Source organism: Callospermophilus lateralis, unplaced genomic scaffold (genome assembly GCF_048772815.1).
Source record: "Callospermophilus lateralis isolate mCalLat2 unplaced genomic scaffold, mCalLat2.hap1 Scaffold_43, whole genome shotgun sequence".
Taxonomy (NCBI): domain Eukaryota; kingdom Metazoa; phylum Chordata; class Mammalia; order Rodentia; family Sciuridae; genus Callospermophilus; species Callospermophilus lateralis.
The window spans coordinates 5992144-6009173 of record NW_027514380.1 but is presented as its reverse complement, the minus strand read 5'-3'; the positions used below and the strand labels follow the sequence as shown (position 1 = coordinate 6009173).

Here is a 17030-nt window from a genome sequence, read left to right as displayed (position 1 = left end):
TGTTGCTTTAAAAATTCTTTATCAGACATGCAGTGTCTTAATATATTTAAGTAAAAGACTGGGAAAAACCATTAACATTTGAATCATATCTGTATAAGCTCTCTTCTTCGTATCTGTATAGGCTCTCTCTCTCAGTACTAGGGATTGACCAAGGGCACTTTACCACTGAGCTACATCCCTAGCCCTTATTATTTTTATTTTTAAAATCTGACCCAGGGTCTTGCTATGTTGCCCAGGCTAGTCTTAAACTTGTGATCCTCCTGCCTCATCCCAAGTTGCTGAGTTTAGAGGTGGGCACCATCATGCCTGGCTATCTGGATTTTTAATTTCTAAACTGACTAGGCCAGGGGTATAGCACAATGGCAGAGCACTTGCCTAGCATATGTGAGGCTATGGGTTCAATCCCCAGAATCAAAAAAGAAAAAAAGAAAAAAATATATACCTTGTTCACCAACATTTCCATATTAAAATATGGTTCTCACTAAAAAACTACAAAATACCACACAATGATTAGGAAAAAGAAGGAAAAAACTCCCACAATGTATATTCTGGTACAACCTTTCATATTTATTATTTTACATATACGAAAGTATCTTTTCCTATTTGATCACCAAGCTTTACTCTATGGTAGCTCTCATAATCAATAAAAATAAAATCACAAAAGACTGCTAATAAGTCTAATAAGAACAATATTGTTTTGATGAAATAAGAAACATAAAAGTAAAGACATTGAGCTAAAAAGTTATCAGTTATACATGGAATGAAGATCAAATTTATCTTTTTTATAAGAAAAATAAAACTCTTCAATAATGTATTTATCTTACCTTTACCCTAATTTTCATTTCTTAACTTGTACAATGAGAATAGTAGATAATTATAAAGAGATTATAAATATCTTACCATATACTCCTTTCTCTAGAAGCAGTAAAAATTCATCCACGGCATTACGCATCTCATATTCAGTAAGATCCAATAATGAAACAACTTTGAAATCTAGCTGTCTTAGTAAGTTGGTCAATTCATACACATCCACCAAAGGAGCTTTAAGTTTGGGATGCTCCCAGTAATTCATATTTCCTATCAAAAGAGCAACTTTGTCCTTTGCTGTAAAAAAAAGGGGGGGCATCGTAGGTTTAAAGGAGGATACACAAATTAAAACCTATGGAAATGATATCATTTTAATGTACTTTTGCTTTAAGATTATATCATTTCATTTCAAATAAGATTTTATCATAATCTAATTTCATTTTAGTACTATTGCTTTATGTAGGAAATCAACACATGAAGGGACTTAAGAGGCAAACAACTGAAATTAAGCTTACAAATACTTTTGAGAACCAGGTAAAGGACATTTGTTAGCTGCAAAGAAATACAATGGTAACTAACATTAAAATACACTTTATTGGACACCCATAGCACAACAGTTAATAACTAGAATCAACAAATGGGACTTACTCAAACTAAAAAGATTTTTCTCAGCAAAAGAAACAATAAGAGAGGTAAATAGGGAGCCTACATCCTGGGAACAAATCTTTACTCCTCACACTTCAGACAGAGCCCTAATATCCAGAATATACAAAGAACTCAAAAAATTAGACAATAAGATAACAAATAACCCAATCAACAAATGGGCCAAGGACCTGAACAGAGGAGGACATACAATCAATCAACAAGTACATGAAAAAATGCTCACCATCTCTAGCAGTCAGAGAAATGCAAATCAAAACCACCCTAAGATACCATCTCACTCCAGTAAGATTGGCAGCCATTAGGAAGTCAAACAACAACAAGTGCTGGCGAGGATGTGGGGAAAAGGGTTCACTTGTACATTGCTGGTGGGACTGCAAATCGGTGTGGCCATTTTGGAAAGCAGTATGGAGATTTCTTGGAAAGCTGGGAATGGAACCACCATTTGACCCAGCTATTCCCTTTCTCGGTCTATTCCCTAAAGACCTAAAAAGAGCATACTACAGGGACACTGCTACATCCATGTTCATAGCAGCACAATTCACAATAGCAAGACTGTGGAACCAACCTAGATGCCCTTCAATAGATGAATGGATAAAGAAAATGTGGCATTTATACACAATGGAGTATTACTCTGCATTAAAAAATGATAAAATGATAGAATTTGCAGGGAAATGGATGGCATTAGAGCAGATTATGCTAAGTGAAGCTAGCCAATCCCTTAAAAACAAATGCCAAATGTCTTCTTTGATATAAGGAGAGTAACTAAGATCAGAGTAGGGACTAAGAGCATGAGAAGAAGACTAACATTAAACAGGGATGAGAGGTGGGAGGGAAAGGGAGAGAGAAGGAAAATTGCATGGAAATGGAAGGAGTCCCTCAGGGGTATACAAAATTACATAAAAGAGGAAGTGAGGGGAAAGGGAAAAATATAAGGGGGAGAAATGAATTACAGTAGAGGGGGTAGAGAGAGAAGAGGGGAGGGGAGGGGGGGAGGGGGTGGTAGAGGATAGGAAAGGCAGCAGAATACAACAGACACTAGTATGGCAATATGTAAATCAATGGATGTGTAACTGATGTGATTCTGCAATCTGTATATGGGGTAAAAGTGGGAGTTCATATCCCACTTGAATCAAAGTGTGAAATATGATATATCAAGAACTATGTAACGTTTTGAACAACCAACAATAAAAATTAATAATAATAAAAAAATAATAAAATAAAATACACTTTTATGGCCAGGAGCAGTGGTGCATGCCTATAATCCCAGTGGCTTGAGAGGCCGAGGTAGGAGGATCATGAATTCAAAGCCAGCCTCCGCAAAAATGAGGTGCTAAGCAACTCAGTGTGATCCTGACTCTAAATAAAATACAAATTAGGGCTGGGAATGTCAGTGATCGAGTGTCCCTGAATTCAATCCTGGTACTTTCACCACCCCCCACCCCCATACTTTTATGGAATTACAAGAAAATTATATTCAACTAGACTTTCAGAGCAAATTAAACAAATAATATTTAGAATTGAGTCCCCATCAAATTAGGTCCTGTTTTGCTGAGAACAGAAGAGGTAAAAACAAAAGAAATACCTAAAAAAGAGACATAAAGAAGTCTTATCAGAGCAAGTAAGGGAAAAGATCAGAGAAAAGAAGAAACTCCAGCAGGACTGTATTTTTTGTTTCTGCAGTAGCTCTGTAAAGCTACTACTGTCTTCTCCTAACTTCTTTTAAAAATACTTCCTGTCTGTCATGAGGCTATATGAGGGATATGTGAGCTCAGTGTATTGTGAGACTTTGCTAAAGAGTGGGTTCTGATAAAATAGGCTTTTCTGTGTGTGTGTGTGTGTGTGTGTAAGATACCTATACCTAATGCCTTAAAAGTACCAGCTAGTCTCCAGAATGGCAATATGTAAATCAATGTGCAACTGATGTGATTCTGCAATCTGTATATGGGGTAAAAATGGGAGTTCATATCCCACTTGAATCAAAGTGTGAATTATGATATATCAAAAACTATGTAATGTTTTGAACAACCTACAATAAAAATTAATTAAAAAAAAAATAAAATAAAATAAAAAAAAAAAAAAAAAAGAACAGATATTACACTTAATCTTAGCCAAAAGGCTGATTCAGTGTACTTCTAATTTGCATTTCTATTATAAAGAGTGAAGTTAATCAGTTTTTTAAATACATTTAATAGATTCTGGTATGCACTATTTTCATTAACAATACTTTGGGAAATTCAAAAAAAAAAAAAAAAAAAAAAGTACCAGCTAGCTTAATCAGGTGTGTGACTTGCTCTAAACAACCAGCTTAGTGCTTAAGAGACTTTACCACTACCTTTCTTTGAGGGTCTAGGGTGGGGACAAAAGGTGTAAACAATATATTATGCAGCCTGTAATATGAAAATATAGCACATTCAATGACCTAGAGGACATATTTGAAAAGGATGATAAGTGACTATGCTATTAGTTTATATATTTTAAATTAATCAGCGTTATTGCAGAGTGTACACCTTCTACTTACATTAAAAGAAGTTCACTGTACAATTGCCTTGTTATGCTGACAGCAGTCTCATACATCTTATGTTTACTATATCTCAACTGTACTGGGGCCACATTCAGTAATTGACCTACATGGCCTAACAGAGCATTTCTCAGAACATATTAGTGTCATTAAATGACACAGACTATATTTTGGAAAGAAGAGTACAGTTTAGAGAATGCCAAGGTTCAACAATTTGAGAACTATATGCCTTACAATGTATGTATCAACAATAATGGTCCATAACTCTTCCAAAATTTTCTCCAATGCTAGTTTTTAATAGGCAGTTCCTAAAATCCCATAGAGCATTTTCTTCAAATTAATGTTAAGAAAATTTATACAAGTAAATCCTACCTTGCCCCATCTACTTGTGAAGCAGTTCCTTGATGGCAGGAGAACTGGGGTGAATTTAGAACAGAGAAGCAGATGCTATGGTTGAAATGAGAGTTGACAAAGACTTATTCCAGAAAACTGGTTGTGGAAAGAGAAAGAAAAAGTAAAACTTTAGAGAAAGGACAGAGAAAAAAAATGGTAAAATTTGAATTTGAGGAGTTAAGGAAGAAGAATAAAGAAAAAACTTCAAATCAGTAACTATACAATTTATGTTTGGGTTTTCTTTTAAAAAAAATATTTATTATTTATTTTTTAGTTATCAGTGGACACAACATCTTTGTATGTGGTGCTGAGAATCGAACCCGGGCCGCACACATGCCAGGCGAGCGCACTACGGCTTGAGCCACATCCCCAGCCCTTGGGTTTTCATATAAGAAATAAATGCAAGAAATTTTTTATGAAAACATTAACTGTAAGAACCATCCACAATGGGGCCAGGGATGTGGCTCAAATGGTAGCGCGCTCGCCTGGCATGCGTGCGGCCCAGGTTCGATCTTCAGCACCACATACAAACAAAGATGTTGTGTCCACTGAAAACTAACTAACTAAATAAATATTAAAAAATTCTCTCTCACTCTCTCTAAAATAAATAAATAAATAAATAAATAAATAAATAAAAAGATCTGTGCCATTAATTAAAAAAAAAGAACCATCCACAACTTTTTGAACACAATCCATTTAGTGGAAAAAGAAACATGGGGTTGGGGGTGTAGCTCAGGGGTAGAGCTCATGTTAGCATGCATGAGTCCCTGCATTCCATCCCCAGAATTGCTACCCCAAAAAATAGGATTAAAAAAATAAAAAATGCTAATTCATTACACAAAAGAAAAATGAAACCATTTCAGAAAGATATTTTAACTACATGATCTAGACCTCTTCTGAAGTTTAATGCAGTGTTTTTCAAAAATTGGTAAAGTTTTATATGATTAATTTTGTACCTAATAAGTCTAATTATTATGTTACTTATTCAAAATGAGTTAATATCCCTTAGTACCTAGAAAAGGGACTGGTACAAATTAAGTGCTATTAAATATTTGTTAAATAAAAAAATCTTTGCATATGCATCAAAAATTGAGTAACAGCATACAATCTGACTGGCTAAATATATAGTCCTTATTATTCTGATGCATTAAACTTTTTAATGACTCTCCCCCCATGTTCTACAAACTAAGGTCCAAGTTCCTTAGTCCAACAAACAAGGCCATTCTCATTCTAGATCATGCCCATTATCTTTCCAGCTCCAGTAACAGATGATCCTCCAAGGAATAATGTATTCTTGCCCTTGTGTAGTACAGACTCACTCCTGAATTTGGGCAGCTCTGTGACTTTTGCTGAGCAACATAATGTGGTGTGACACACTGCCAGTTCTGAGTCCAAGCCTTAAGAGTTCCTGACAGTGTCTACTTTTGGGATCCAGCCACCATTTAAAGAAAGCAGTAGATCAGTGAGGGAGAAGGTACAGTAGGAGGGGATCTTCTATCATTCCTCACTAAAATACGTGAGCAAAGCTATCTTGGATGCTGCAGTCCTGATCATTAAGTGACTGCACACCAATGAGTGTTCCTAAAGAAAAACAGTCAAGAATCATCTGGTGAACCCAGATGAACTGCAGAATCATGAGAGAAAATAAAACTCCTGTTTTTAAGATAGTAAATTTTGGAATACTGTTATTCAGCAATAGACTACACTACCACTCTAATCTGTAAATTCCTTTCCTAGGACTCTGCCTTCCCACAGTACTGACCTGCTTATTCCCTACCCAGGTCTCATATCTCCATGCTTACCATGCTTCATTCCTTCTGCCTCAAATACTTTCTCAATTTGTCTACTTGGGATCCTCCTATTTATCTGAAAATTCTCACGTGGGCTTTGCCTCTTAGGTAAAGCCTTCCTGGGTTCTTCTTGGACAAATTTGATTACCATCTTCCATGAACAATTTCTGAACTATTTCTAAATTCTTTACCTATTTCTTGTATGGCATGTATTACATATCTATTTGTGTTATAGCATGCATCATGTACTGCATTATTCATTTAACATCTGCATCCCTCATTAGGATTGTAATGCCCTGAGTTCAGAATAAGCCAAGGCTTATTCTCTTACTTCACAAAGGGTAGCATAGATGAGACATTTAATGTTTGGTGAATTTCATGATAAAAGCTAAGCTAATCTTTAGTTTATCTAGCTATTCTTTCAATTAGTACAGCTTGAGAAAGGACACCCAACATAAAAGAAGCTGTGGAACTCCTGGGTAAATCAGGGTATGTCAATACTCCTGGGTATTGATCCTCAGCTATGAAATTATGTAATCCTAAACAAGTTTCATTAAACACTTAAAGAGTTTTAGCTGGCACAATGGCTCACACCTGTAATCCCAGTGACAGGAGGCTGAGGCAAGAGGATCAAAAGTTCAAGGCTTGCCTTAGCAATATAGCAAGGTCCCAAGCAACTTAGCAAGAACTTATCTCTAAATAAAAAAAAATATATAAAGTATCTTGGGTTCAGTCTATAGTACCAACCCCCACAAATCACTTATATCTTTAAATTATCATCTAAATAACACCAGGAAAGTGTCTACATCTCAAGGCATAATTATACATTTCACCAAGTGAAAACACTTAGTTTACTGGTATTACACTAATATTAGTGTATTTGATATTCTACTAAACCATCAGCCGGTTACATTTGGACCTCATCATACTGTGTACTTACATACATATATAAGGATAGAATAGCCATTGCTTTGTTCAGGATACTATTCTAATAGGACTTTCTTAATAACTGAGGCTTAGGGTTCTAGAGGAAAAATAACAGACCTGCAATGCACAACAACTTACCACTATGAATGAAACAGAGCAGCTTTTTTAAAAAATGCAGTAATTCCTAGTCCCTTGTCTTCTTTAGCACCAAAGGCTTTACCTTCACTGTTGCCAGTTTCAAGAGCAAATCCTGAACCGTGCTGTCACCTAAGCTGCTGCACCTCTGTAACCCCAAACAATGTATTTTCTCTCTGTAACCATGGTGGCCTCTTATTTATTAACATTTTTGCCCCTTTATTTTTTCTTTCAACTCAGTAAACTCTTCATCTCCTGACTCTCATATTCTCCTGCTTTTTCTTGGTAGTACTGGTGGTTGGATCCTACTGGGGGTTGAACATGCTAGGCAAGTACTCTTTCACTGAACTATATCCCCAGCCCATCTACTAAACTTTTTAAGGCTGTCTTTCCTTATGTAGTCTTTATCCCTTGTTTAATTTCTCTAAATGCTTGCTCCTTCTGGATGTGCCCTGTAAACTCTACCTCAGTGCCTGGCTTGCAGAAAGGAGCAGGAAAACTAGTCCATCAGTCTTCCTTCTCTAAAAAGCTGAATTGTTACAGAGAAGTCACAAAACTGATTTGTACCATTATAAATACTAATTTTTTAAAAAATATTTATTTTTTAGTTTTAAGTGGACATAATATCTTTATTTTACATTTATGCAGTGCTGAGGATTGAACTCAGTGCCTCAAGCATGCTAGGTGAGCACTCTACCACTGAGTCACAACCCCAGCCCATAAATTCTAATTTTTGAAAGTCTTAGTTTGATTCCTTCCATATTCTTGGAGATGGTAGCTTTAATTTTCTTTAGCCCCTAAATCTCTGCTATTGCCCAAGTTCTATATTTAATCTTACTCTACTCTTTTTCTCAATTCTTTAAGCAGAATTACCCAGAAAGGAAAACCATCAATTGAAAAATGTCAACTTCCTGACAAATCTTTCTACATCTTTACCAATCTCTCCTTCCTGCTAAATCACCCCTCTCTCTCTACCACAAAATAAGGTCTCAATATTCCACTTAGAGCCAATTTCTCCTTTTTCCATGTTGGCCCAAATCCCTAATATCTCTATGAACTTAATCCATAAATTGTCTTCTCTTTGATGGAACCCTGTAACCTCTCACCTGCAGTTTTAGGAAAGCCCACCTCTCAAATGTAAAGCCTTGTATTTCTCCCACCTTTTCAAGAACATTGATTATACATCTATCCAATGAATCTTGCATTGCTATTTTCCTCAACAAACTAATTTGTTTTTGTTTTCACATGTTCACTTTTTTTTTTCTTTTAAAAGTTTTTAGTTGTAGATGGACACAAAACCTTTATTTAATTTGTTTATTTTTATGTGGTGCCAGGGATCAAACTCAGTGCCTCATACATGCTAGGCAAGCACTCACCACTGAGCCCCAACTCCGGCCCACATGTTCACTTCTGAATCATTCTTTATCTACATATTTTACCTACATCTGAACCGCCAGCAAAAGCTCAGTAACTGACTCATGTTAGGTGGGCACTGTTGACATTTCACTAAAAGTAAACATGGCTTCTTCAGTAACCAAATCCAGTGGTGAATTTTAGATATTTCTTTACCTGACTTCCATTGAAATCAACATATTGACTGTTTTTACCCTTTTAAATGTTAATCTGCTAACTTTTACATGGTATGAATCTCCTGGATATTCTCCAATTTTCTTGGTTTTCTCCCTTATATTTTCTTCTCTAAGCATTCTTTAAATGCAACTGTTCAATTATATCTTGCCCGTCATTCTCTTCTGTTCCCACTGGAGAGGATGGGAAATCAAATGCCAAAATTTACTGCAATCCCTATGGCTTTTCTAATTTCTACTCCACCAAGAAGTCATGTTAAGCACTTCCTTTTTATGATCTATTTAACAGGCACATGTTTCTCTTTGATTACATTTGTGATAAACACAGAAATCACACACAAAAACCGACCCCTGAGATGGAATTTGTCATCTTTTTAAAGCCTCTTTCTTTTCTAATTTTTTCTAAAAATATTAAAAATAAATGCTTGGTCCTAAATGGATTACACCTGTAATCTTAGCAACAACTTGGGAGACTAAGGCAGGAGGATTACACATTCAAGGCCAGCTCTGGCAAGTTAGCAAGACCCTGTCTCGAAATAAAAGTAAAAATAAAAACAAAAAAGGCTGGGAAGTGGCTCAGTGGTAGAGCACCTTGGGTTCAATCCCAGTACCAGGAAAAAAAAAAGGTCTCAACATTCAAATGTTTATAAAACCAAGTTAAAATATCTTAAATCCCTTCATGATCATCATAAAATAGAATTAAATTATGTTAATTATATTTGATTATGCACTTTTAACTCTACTCACCCAAAGGCTGGTCAGTTGTTTGCTCTTTATTATCTATATAAAGATAAAGAAAGCAAAACAGATGTTATTATTTATGATACAAATATTATCAGAGCTAAAGATGTGAGAAAATAATGAATGAAAACATCAGAAAAGTCATTAAAATGAAGAATATGGTAGAACAGAATTCACTGAAGGCTGGAAAGGGGAGGGGAGATAGACAATGGGCAGCAAAACACAGAGGGGGTGAAGGAGTTCTGTCATACTATAACCAAAGGACTTAAAAACAGAATACTACAGGGCCACAGCCACATCAATATTTATAGCAGCACAATTCACAATAGCTAAACTGTAGAACCAACCTAGATGCCTTTCAGTAGATGAATGGATAAAGAAAATGTGGTACATATACACAATGGAATATTATTCAGCATTAAAAGAGAATTAAATCATGGCATTTGCAGGTAAATGGATGGAATTGGAGAACATAATGCTAAGTAAAGTTAGCCAATCCCAAAAAAACCCAAATGCCCAATGTTTTCTCTGATTTAAGAATGCTGATTCATATTGTGGTTGGGTGGGGGTGTGGGAGAATTGGATGAACTCTGGATAGGGCAAGGGGGGAGAGAGGGGGTATTTGGGTAGAAAAGGTGGAATGAGATGGACATCATTACCCTAAGTACATGTTTGAAGACGAATGATGTTACTCTACTTTGTGTACAACCAGAGATATAAAAAACTGTGCTCTATATGTGTAATATAAATTGTAATGCATTCTGCTGTCATATATAACAAATTAAAAAAAAAAAAAAACCTGCAACTGCAGTTTACAACACATACACATTTCAAAATAATTCGAGAAGCATTTGAAGGTTCCTTACACACAGGACTGATAACATTTGAGATGAAGATGCTAATTATAGCGTGATATGATCATTACACACTGTATACATGTATAAGATTACATTGTGCTCCATAAATAAGTACAAATATTATATGTCAATTAAAATATAAAGAATTTAACCCTGGGTTCAACTGTAAGCAAAACAAAACAACAAAAACAAAGAAAGACTTTAAAAGGAAAAAAAAGTACATCTAGTTCCTAATAACTAATTTACTGTTTTAAAATTTTCAGATTTTTAAATTAGTGCTTTAGAGTTGTGCGTTATATCTGGGTTCATCCCAACAAATTCATATATGCATGGAATTCAATTTCAGATCACGATCCCCCACTTTTCCTTTCCATCCTCCCATCCCTCCCCTGTTGTCCTTCCTCTATTCCTTTCATTCATCTATTTATATTTTATTATTTTACTTATACATAAAGGTGAAATTCTCACACAAACACACACACACACACACACACACAATTTTTAAAGAATTCATTCTGTATTACCCTTCCATTTCCCTTCCCTCCATTCTGCCTCTAAAATCTTCTACACTACTGATCTTCCCTTTAAGACTTTGATATTTTTACCAAAACTATATAAGGATGAATGGAATTGGAAACAAGGTAGTGGAGTTCCTTTGATAACTGAATGACAAAACTGGGGTAATAATCCTTAATACTTTACTAGCAATAACAATCTGAAAATGGGAGTGGTGTTAAGAATACATACCAGCAGTAACACTGATGCTTTGGTTGGCACTGTTATAACTGCTCTCTACACAACAGATTTAATTAGACCTCACTTTACCCCATGAAGTATGTGTTATCATCAACTCCATCATACAGATAAAGAAAGAGGTTCAACTCAGTCACTTGCCCAAAGCTGTCAAGCTGGTAGTAGCAAATCTAGATTTTGACTGAAGGAGTCTCATTCTTGATCCTACACTCTTACTGTTATTCTACATAGAATGAAATCCCTCTCATCCTTGAAAGCCACCAGGAAGAGAGGAAGGGAAAGATGCAGTTCAATCCATTGTATGCCCACTTCTGTAGGGAGGGTAACTATTCACACATTTAGTAATATAAATGCTACAGGAGCCTATTACAAACACAAACTTTGCCCACATCACTTTTTTTTTGTACCAGGGATTGAAACCAGGAGTGCTTAACCACTAAGCCTCATTCCCAATCCTTATAATATTTTATTTAGAAATAGGGTCTTGCTGAGTTGCTTAGGGCCTCACTAAGTTGTTGAGGCTGGCTTTGAACTTGCAATCCTTCGGCCTCAGCTTCCTTAGCCATGGGGATTACAGGCATGTGCTACAGGCCAGCCATCTGTCCCTCTTTTTAATCTCAAATTTTTTGTCTCTATGAATCTTGGGGAGTTAAGGAAGAAGAGGGGCAGGAAAATTTTAGAAGTTTAGTAATGGATGTAAGCAGAAGGTTTTATGAAATGACTTCACAATGTTCATGAAAGGGCAAGAAATAATAAATTTAGGAAGAAGGATTCAATGTAGACCAAGTGAAACAACATCTGATGGTTCTCAACTGTATTCAGTTCTGAATGTTTGAAGCAAGTCTCAGGGTTCACATGAATTCAAGGATATCACAGCAAGGAAACTGATATATTTTGGTAATGGTGTTTTTTTTTTTGTTTTTTTTTTTGCTTTATCTAGGTTGCCAATAGGCAATTAGCACAGCTCAATAGCATTTAGAATGATATATCTTTATTAATGAAATAGAAAACTTAATTAAATAGTTTAAACTATTAATTAAATACTTCATTTAATTAATAGCAAATAGCAAATAGGAGCTTGGGTAAAGCTCAGTGGTAGAGTGCTTGCATGGCATGCACAAGGCCCTGGGTTTGATTCCTCACATTGCCAAAACCAAAAACCAAACAAACAAAAACTCCAAACAAAAAACACACAAACTAGTTATGTGTGTTAAAATAATGAGAAATAATGACTTTCTGTAGACATTAGATTATATAATTCCCTTCTTAATGTATTGCTGCATGCTTTTACTTTCAAATCTATTCACAGTCTCACACATCAATCTGCACCTTTTAGAATGCCTCATAAGCTATACTGACATCCTCTGCTTTACATTTTGATAGACCTTTTATCATAGTTAAAGTCTTCCTTTATCTTGTTCAGAAATCTGTTCTGATTAAAATCAACCTAGATTCTTAATACAGCCTGCATATTCCTGCCATCTGTCAAGTCTCTTAATGGTCACTGAGAAGCCTACTTGCATAGTGCCAGCTTTCCCCATTCACACACATCTCACCTCAGGTAAAGGTGACCTACCTAGCTACTTCAGATGCATCTGTGTCTCCAGAATGGAGAACATGGGCAAAAGTATGACCTGTTCGGAAATGTAGCCTGTCACTTTTTTTGCAGTGCTGCAAATCAAGCATGCTAACCATAAGTTGCACTGAGTTGCACTCCAGCCACTATCATTCTTTCAAACCTACTTCCCTTTTACCAAATTAAAGATCATCATATTACCCATTAACTTTGTTTATGATATAAGGAATAATGCACAATTATAAAAAATACAATAGTATTTTATGCTGCCTCAAATACTTAGTTTTCTACCATTATTTTTGTTTCACTTGCATGAAATTCAACTTCATGTAAGTAATTTCAACTCTAAATTATATTCTTTCAACAAAAAATTACTATTATTACTGTACCAAGAATTATCTATGCTGTTTTTACTGTATTCAATCACTTAAAAATTTAAAATTAGGGGCTGGGGTTGTGGGTCAGCAGTAGAGCGCTTGCCTAGCATGTGCAAGGCCCTGGGTTTGATCCTCAGCACAACATAAAAATAAATAAGCAAAATAAAGGTATTGTGTACAATTAAAAAAAATATTTAAAAAAAGTTAAACTAAAACATTTTATGTTTGTACTTCTCAGCAGGATGCCCAAAATCATTTAGTTCATCTGAAACAGAATAAGGGAAAATATATTACTTTTAATAATCTGCCAATTTCACACAAACAGACTAGAGAAGTAGTTTTTGAGTTCTTAAATTATGTCATAATGTTTTATTAGTTTAGAACTTTTCAAACTAAATGAAGAAGCCATGCAAATACTGCATAGGAAAGAAAGCTGTTGTGGACATCATTTAGGACTATTAAGCTACTGTTGTTTTCATTAAATACTGAAAATTTAAATAAATTCATTCACAATTTGTTCAAAGTTTTAGATATTTTGGCCAATTATGGGGGGGGGGACTCACAAGATGTCTATTTGTGGCAACTGTAAACTTCTTAAAACTAACAAAACTTTAATTTTAGAACATTATAAAATTTACATAACTACTGAAAGAAAATTTACGAAACTACTGTACTCACTGACTTAGTCCCCCCCACTTTTTAAAAATCTTAGGTTAGTATGGTGTATCTGTCATGACTAATGAGCCATTTTATATTCTTTTTTGTTCTAGGACTCCATTTAGGAAACAATTGCTCAGACATTCCTTATTTCCAATGAATGGACAGTCTTGAGGAGAAATTGGTCAGGTATTTTGTAGAATGTCCCTTTACTGTGCTTTACCTGACGTTTTCCTTCTGGTTACTCATGGTTTCTCAAAAAGTGATTATGCTTCAGGGAAGTAGAGTGGTTTTAGAATTAGCCTGTACCCACTCTGGGTCATCTTACCACGGCTCAAGAACAGTTAAAATATTCCAAGCAAATGTCCATGTCAATATAGCCACTATTTCTAAAATTCTTCAAAAAATTTTATGAAAGTAAAAACTAACATTAACAATACATTGCAAATGTTATAGTATTCATAAAGTGTTATGCAGAAATTTTATTATTATATGTGGCATAAATCAATCTAAGAGTGGTATGAAGCAGTGCATGGGGTGTGGAAAATTTCTTCTGCCTTCAGTCTACTCATTTCCAGTAGTGATGTCAGCACATTCTTAGCAAGGCTGTTTCACACGTTTGTCATACAGTTAGGTGCTTTGGGCATATTCTGCATTCCATTGTGGGGGACCCTTCCTCTGGCCTCCTAAGTGATTGTTTAAAATCTGTACATGTGCATTACTGCCACACTTTTAACACAGGACAGATTCCATGCCACTCAAACCCCTAGACTTCACCTATTCAACCTCTGCCCCTTGTCCTAATCAAACATTTTAACAAAATACACAAAATGAAATAGAGGACATTATATTTTGTAGGTTAAAAAAAGATATAACATGGGATACTGTTCACAATATATATCAATTCACCAACTATAAAATATCTCATCTTTATAGGCTCTTTTAAAAAAAATGGATCTAACTTTTCATTCTGAAAATTTTGGAGCAACTTCACCACTAGACTTTCATCTCTACATGTTCTGAATAGAGGTGTCTGAAAAAAACAAATTTTTATATTTTTTTGCCACTGAAAAAAAATTACTTGAGAAATTGTGCAGGTATAGAAGCAGCATGGCAGGGTGATAATCACACGCATCACCATGAAGCCAAATGACAGTGCTCTCTTTTTATTTATTTTCACAGTGTTCAGGTATCCAATATTAGGATGTTTAAAAGAAAATATGCAATTAGGAAAAAAGGAGTTAGAGAGATGTTTGATGAGTAAATCTTCACATGGCTCTCTCACCTAGGGTTAACAGATCATGGATTAGAACTCCCTTATGTGAGAAAATTCTTATTTATTATCATGTACCAGGATAAAAACAATAGTTACAGTATTTTAAAGTGATATGATATGAAAGACAGGAGATATGAAAGACAAGAAAACCAGAAAACATGATTTAACATTATTTTCTTACTTTATCCAAGTAGAACCCAAGATTATGTAGTAGTCTGAAGAGGCAGCAAGTGAAAAAATACTTTGCTATCCACAGACATAATTTTACAAATCAATGTGACAGCACACTAAGGGAAGGTATCTAAGTTTTAATATTTACCCTTTACTCATTACAATTTAAGTACAATGTTTGGCTAATTAAAATATATTAGAAGTTTGTGTTGAAATAGATTTTCCATTTTTTTACATATTATGGTAGAGGTGACTATAATCTATAGATTTGTAGCTTAAAAAATTCTTTTATTATTTTCAGAATATTCGCTATTTGATTAAAACATGTAATAAACAACAAATCTCCTGTTCTGAAACTTTTATAGTAACTACATTTGCATTTGGGGGGCATCTTATAAAGGCTAACAGATAAAGTAATCTAAACAAATATTCATGACAATATAGCTACACATTATCTAAATTTTTGTATGATAAAAATCAACATTAAGGATTAATCACAAATGTTTATTATTTAAAACAAGTTATGCAGGAGCTTTGTTATATACAACAGAAAATCAACTTAAGACTAATAATTTCAGAATTTTGGTTTAATAGGATCTGTGGCAATTCATAAAACTTCAATGACTAACATACATTATTCTTCAATCAAAATAATTTCTTAGAGCTAGTATTTTTTCCATCACTGCACTCAGTAAGCTAGAGCACTTCACCAGTCCCCAGAGCAACCAGCATGCAAGAGCCTTGGTCTTGAACCAAAGAATTACACAACCTTCAGTGCACTCTACTGCCTCATCTGTTCTTCTTTGTTTCAGAGAAAACAAATTTGAATATATTATAATTCATGATCTTATGAAGGGCAGCCATCAAGCAAAGAGATAAATAGCACAAAAACATGTGGGCACACCAACCCATGCATCACCATCATCTACTACTAACAACAGGATCACACACATAGTAAGCTTCAATAGCATAAACTCCCCAATAATGCTGTTCATAGTGGGGATTGTTGAGTAATAATTATGTTTTCCTTTATGAGTCTGTGATGTTTACTTTTTAAAATGTTTTATTAAAAATCTTTTTCTGGGCTAGGGTTGTGGCAAAGAGGTAGAGCACTTGCCTAGCATGCATTGAGTTTAAACCTTAGTAACACATAAAGTAAAATAAAGACCTTACACCTAGAACTAAAAAGTAAGTATTTAAAAAAATCTTTTTTCTATCAAATCAAGTTTTTTGTATGTAAAGCTTTAAAGAATATGTTTTCTTGCCATGAATGTTTAAAATAAACTAAAACATTTCAAGAAAATTAAAATTACTTAAATGGCTTTTGTTTGGATTCATTTTGCTTTTTGTATGTGATTCTAGATATGAATTTAGTGTGCATTCTCTCAAATTCTATATAAACAATATAACTCCTGACATCAAACACACTGTTAAATAGTATGGGGTTAAAAGTAGAATTTCTTTTGCATAAATGTTTCAGTTTATATAGCTTATATTACATGAGTAATATAGCTTATGATGACATCTACCTTCTTGCTATCCTGACTGTCTCGATCATTATAAATATGACACCAGTAGGAACCTTGATGTTCTAAATCCACATAGGGCACCTGTATCAATATTAGAGCACATACACATTTCACCTTAAAGTTTTAATTTAAATTGGCTTGGAGAAAAGTCATCTTGTACTAAAAAAAAAATTCTAAAACATTTCAGAAGGCTTTAAATGTTCTTAGATTATTTTCATTTACTAGGCTAAATAGTAGCAAGAAAATAATATGATTTCAATAGTGGTGAGTTTGG

At 34.6% G+C, this 17030-nt stretch overlaps 1 pseudogene; it reads right to left on the bottom strand.

Moving 5' to 3' along the window:
- Positions 1–17030, bottom strand: part of LOC143389069 (mucosa-associated lymphoid tissue lymphoma translocation protein 1-like) — a 105545-nt pseudogene that overhangs the window by 65275 nt on the left and 23240 nt on the right.